The following is a 6,141-nucleotide window of genomic DNA, read 5'->3' on the forward strand; positions in this document are numbered from 1 at the left end:
ATGCTATCTTTACTTGTTGGAAGCTGTGTTAGTATTAGCTCTCACTAGTGTAACTTATTTTTGTCATTACTAGTCCCTATGATGCTATTAACCCTTTCTTTAAGATATTCAGCTCTTGTTTGAACAAAGTTACAAACAAAAAAAGATGTGTGAGAATCATTGGCTTGTAGTTGATTAGAAGGAGAATTGCTTGTAATTGATTAGAAGGAGAATCGTTTTTGTGTGGCTGCCTCAAAAGAGTTTTCCCCTTGTCTTGAGATATCTCCACTTCTTTGACAGTTCTGTTAATGCCATGCTCATTAGAAAGTTTTGAAGGTTTACAAAACCCTTATTTCTTATCCAATAGCTATTTTCAAACTCTTTTTTATTACATTATGTGAATTAACTTCTCTTTGTGTGTGTATGTGTGTGTGTGTGTGCGCGCGCGCGCGTGTGCATGCATAGGCATGCATTTATGTATGGATATGTGTGTAGATATATCTATATGTACATATATAAAGAAAGTGCATTTATGTATACGTACATGTATATGTACATGTATGTGTATATGTATGAAGAAAGTGCATGTTATGATAAAGACAAAACATAAGGTTTTGACGATAGTTATTATTGGGAAGCTTAACATGTGCCTTATGATACTATGGTAATATCACTTTTGAAGGCATGTGTTACAAAAGGCTATCGTTACTGACTTACATATATACTTGCTAATTATGTGTCCCTTGCATCTTAAATTGGAGAGTTCTCAAAACTACTCTTTATACCTCCTAAGAAGAGAAAAGAGTGTGTGAGAGAGAGCATGCAACTCTCAGGAAGCTCCACAAAATAATGTAACAATCAATATTCTTTCTCTTCTTTTGGGTTGGCTTTACAAAATCTAAGTCCAAGTGCTTGAGCACTTTAGTGAATGTCTCTTCAATGTTAGGTCTTTTAACTCATCCTCCACCTCTTATATTATGAGAGAGAGAGAGAAAGAGTGTGTGTGTGTGTGTGTGTGTGGGCATAATATCCTAAAGATTAGGGGTACTATGTTTACTTGTCGAGGTTCATCATACCCTTTTGTTGAAGATCGAAGCCAGTTTTATGATCTAATAAAACCCTTTTGTAAAACTTTACATGTTCAATATAACGACCCCTTTTGTGAATAGATTTATTGCTTTTAAAATATTACTTTCTATAAATGTACATCTATAAGCCTATGTATTTTTATATTCCCTTTTTTTGAACTCACATTACACACATTTTTATATATAGTGACACCCCTGAGAAGTAGAGGGTCCTTCATATGCTAGAGCAATCCAACACTTTCTCTAAGAAGCACTGGTAAGCACACAAACACTCAACCATGGCTTCTTGAGATGTGTTAGAATATGGAATCACTCAATCACAAGAGCACGTGAATGATCATAATGAAGTGAAAGGAGGATGGAAAGTACTTGCGTATTGCCTTAGTAAGGAGAGAGGAGCTCAGGGAGTGTGAACACCTTCAATGAGCTCGAAACACAAAGAGTAATAACACACAAACTCAAATACGCAAGAGCAACCAGGTAAGAATACCAATATGAACTAGTGTAAATAGATTGCGCATGAATAAAGGCTCAAAGGAAGTCTAAAACACAAGGCCATTGTAAATGCAAAAGAGAATACACAAATGCCAATCACTAGCCAGCATGTATGAAATGAACGCCTTCTTGGATAAGTAGAGATATGTGAGGCATCACGAGCTCAAAAGCATGCAACGTCAACGTCAACGTGAACGTCTAACGTAGAAACGGCTAATCAACAAAGCACACTGTATGCAACGGCACGAGACATGACTAGTATTACCACGACACATCAAATGTAGCTGGTCAATGAGTAGAGCGAGATTAGCACAGTCAGAAAACGAGCTCCAGCGTAGTCATCCACCAAAGGTACGAGCATCAGGGTTTCACACAAGATAGTACATGACTCAACAGAGTGATACGCCAGGTCACACGTAGGATAGCTACAATGTCAAGCGCAACATCAGCACAAAATCAAACGCAATGGTTAAGGGAAAATGGGTGGACCACTGCAAAGCAAAACGGCCACCTAAACATAACTCCTTCCATTTAAGAACCTAAACATTTGATATCATGCTAGAATAGCAAAACACGTAGCGGGGTAATGAAACATACAAGATCGATGAAAGAGACAGTGTGTAAGATGCAACTAGAAGTAGGAATCCACTATGACAAGAGTACTATGGTTGAGTGTCAGCTCACACGCTCTGCAAGCTCCCTCTCTCCACACCAAGAATTTGCCGCTACAAGTGTGATGGATAATGGACTATGGCCACACTCCCTCCTTTTATAGACAAAAATAAAGCGGTTATCCTATCACAAAATAGGCTGGCCAATTACCAAATAAAGAATAAAGAGAGTGCCCATAACTAAGGTAGTGGGCACTTGTGAGCTTGTGATATGACACCACCTTCTCTTTTATATATTCCGGCCTAATCTGTGTTTTTTATCAAAATCTTTTTTCGCTTTTCGTAAGGCTTAATAGCCTTTACCATAGAAAATGATACTTTTACCCCTCAAGGCTTTTTCTTTTCAAAGACGGCCCCTCTAAAATTTAAATAGCACGCTTTAAGGATCTAAGCCTTAATACAAACACATATCTTTATCTCACTCATCGAGAGTTTGTAAGCACATTTATCAAAGTGTTTTCCTTGTATATTTTCTTCATTGCCTAGAGTTCTTTCTTGTGCCCAATAAACTTTCTGACATTTGAGTATGTCTTTGTCTCCCGAGACTAGTCAAAATATCCAACATTCAAGATGGTTTGTGTAGTGTCATCACATTCTAAAATGGATCTTGAGACCATTTAAGCTCTCATGCAATGCTAACGCACATTGACACCATTCACAAAGGGTGTAGTCCGCCTTTCCTTAATGCAATATTATTTGTCGAAAAGCATGTGACACCATTTTCATGTATTTTCCTTTCCCATCAAGTTCTGGAGCTTTTGATCTACTTAAGAAGGGATTTCTTCTCTTGCAGTTTGTTGGGATCAATAATAAGTAGCATGTCATGAGATGTGCAAGATCTCATTTAATACGTATTTGTGAAATCTCTTCTCGTTCTCTCCCTCCCTCTCCCTCTCTTTCTCTTTCTCTCCCTGCCTCTCCCTCTCCCTCTCTTTCTCTCTCATTTCCTCTCCCTCCAATATACACAAATTAAACCCTAAACAAGCAAAAGAGAGAGAATGGACTCACTATAAAGATTTGCTGAGGGTTTGGCGGCTTCTCTTCGCGACGGTGGCTCCTCCTCTCCTTCGCAAACGGCGGCGACAACGATGGTAGCAAGCCTTCTTCCTCTCCCTCTCTCACCCTCTATGAAAAACGGTCGCTCTCTCTCTCACTCTCCCTCTCGAAATGTCTCATGAAATTGCGTGAAATGAAACGCACTAGGGTTTCGGCCCTATTTTGTTTCCCTGTGGGGCGTCGCTATTTGCGTCGCAAATGCGACACTGCTATTCCTGCATCGCTACCCGCCATCACTATACTTGTGTTTCCTTGTAGTGTCACCAAATTTCCTTTATGCTTTACCTTGAAAAATACAAATGCACACGAGTAGGAGTTCTCTACAATGTTAAAATCTAATATATAAAGTGTCTTTAAGAGTGAGGTTCTTCATAATAAAATGTGATGCCTACATGTGGAGTTCTTATGTCTAAAAGTACTCTTACAGCACAGAGCATGGCTTAAGCATGGAGCACAATTCATTTTTGTGGTGTCATGCTTTGTGTGGCCTAGGTGTCAAGTGCTTGGTATCTCTTTAATAATGAACTTTTCCTCAACTTGTTTCTATGTTTATATACCTCTTAATAATGAAGTTAATGCTCTAGGTTGATAGGAAGACCTAGCTATCTATAATGTGCCATATTGCTCTCTTCATGCATTTGTATTTGTTTCTCATGTTCTATACATTTATCCTCAAATGAATATAAGTTAGGGTTCTTATTGAGTAATGCCCCTTTTAAGAATATGTACATGCGAGGGGGACTTCTTTTGACAATATTAATGATAAATGCACAGAAAACATATCAACAAAAATTGAAAAAGTAGAACTAAGAGCTAGGTTGTTCTAGGTGAGGTGAATGCATTTAAGCACCATTACAAGTCTTTAAATACCATTAACATGGCATCATCACCTCTTGCATGTATGCAAGGGGGGTAGTAATCCACAAACAATTAGGTGGAGAATGATCCTATCCTAAAGCATCAAAGGCACATGAATATATGAATATGGACTATGCATATTGAGATTTGGCCACTTGTGAAGACATGCCAAAGCTTGAGAAGAGGATGCAAGAAAATAAAGTCGCATTTACCACAAGGAAGTAGCAATTGATATGGTGGTGTTAGGTGATGCATTGGGCAATGTCCTATATGTGCCTTTTACCTTTATTATCAATGGAGCTCTTAAACTAGAGAAACATACATTTATCCTATGAGATAGGAGGTAGAAGATACTTAAGATAATAGTGCAGTTTTTTGACCCGTATCAAGATAGTCATCGATGTTAAATTTTAAGCTTTTCTTGATTCCTTTTTTGTATGTAAAGGCATAGGGCACCATGCTAAGGAGTGTCCTCTTAATGAGTTTGTTAAATGTTAGACATACTCAATGCCGACCCTTGTAAGATGCCACCAATGATCCATGGTACTCTAAGTTATAAGGCCCCAATTATCAAGATAAGCCATGTGTGAGCATGGTGGGTCTTGACTTGTATGTTAGATGAGGTCTACATTATCACAGGGAAAAAAGGTGACCTTTCTGGATCTAGCCTTTAGGTTAGATAGAGTAGTTATGCTGGTGGGAAGAACTCCAGGCACAATGCATCCAATTTCGGGGTGTGGGAGTTATCACGGATCCCTATTTTAGGGTTGAATGTTAAAGGGAATATTCCCTGAGTGACCGAATAGGGAAGGTTCATAATATGGTCAAATAGGCCAACCAAAGTACCTTCCTAGGCTATAAAAGGAAGACCCGTCCAAAGCCATTGTCAATCTATCTTTCACCTAGCCATAGTTTTTTAATTACCCTTAATCTCTTCACCTATCATCTATTTGGAACATCATCTAAGCTTCACAATGGAAGCATATGGGTGGATAGAGCAATCTTTGTAGCAATTCATTTGAGATTCAAGCAATTTGGATTCTACTCATTTTTGCTATGTACTCCTTTCTCTGATTCTGTATGCCACATAATTTCTACATTAAGGACACAACACAAGTAGCTAGGGTAGTTGGATCAAAAGGATGCTATTTCAACTATGGCACCTAAGAAGAAGGATGATACCAAGCATTCTGAGGGAAATAAATAAAAAGCTAAGGAAGAGAAATAGGACTCCTCTAAATGAAAACAAGTTGGATTGAATAGCAAGAGTAATAAGTCTAGGCAGGATAAGGAGTACATCTAGCTACAAACAGAAAAGAAGAATGGTGGGAAGAAGAAGAAAATCCCACTTAAGAAAATGTCAAAGAAAGCATTGGTGGATAGGAATATCTCCATGGTGCATGATGAGATGCAAAAAATGCAAGATAATAAGGTAGAAATTCATGAATAAAGCCATGCACAAGCTTACCATGGTCACTTGAAATGTCCATATCCTAAGAGGTGAAGCTAGGAGAGATGTGTGTTGTGACCTATAAGGAGGAAGAAAACCATATCTTTTGGCTCTCTATGAGGTCTAGTTGGGTTTTGAGAATGCATATACGTTAATGTGAAAATTTTATAGAGTGTTGGGGGATTATTATAAACAAGACAAAAGAGGAACACTCTTGATAATTAAGGAGTCTATTTGCACAACTATATGGTAGAAGGGGAATGGAAACATTTTCAGAACTACTATCTAGGTTAGTAATGATATGCTAATAGTGGCCTTAGTATGTAGCCCTAACTCATCTTGTCCACAATATACTTGAGATTCTGAACAATGAATGGCATATTCAATGAAGATACTTCTTTTAGTTTGATCAATCCCTTACCAACCTATAGGAAAGCTTCTAGTTTTTCTTTGTACTCAAATGGATATTCTATCTGTGTCTAAAATCACAGAAAGATGCTTAGTAAAAGCCCTCACAATGTCAAAATCCTCTTTGAAAATATTT

This window comes from Lygodium microphyllum, chromosome 10 (genome assembly GCF_053477565.2).
Source record: "Lygodium microphyllum isolate KBCC chromosome 10, Lygodium_microphyllum_v1.1.10, whole genome shotgun sequence".
NCBI classification, from domain to species: Eukaryota; Viridiplantae; Streptophyta; class Polypodiopsida; order Schizaeales; family Lygodiaceae; genus Lygodium; species Lygodium microphyllum.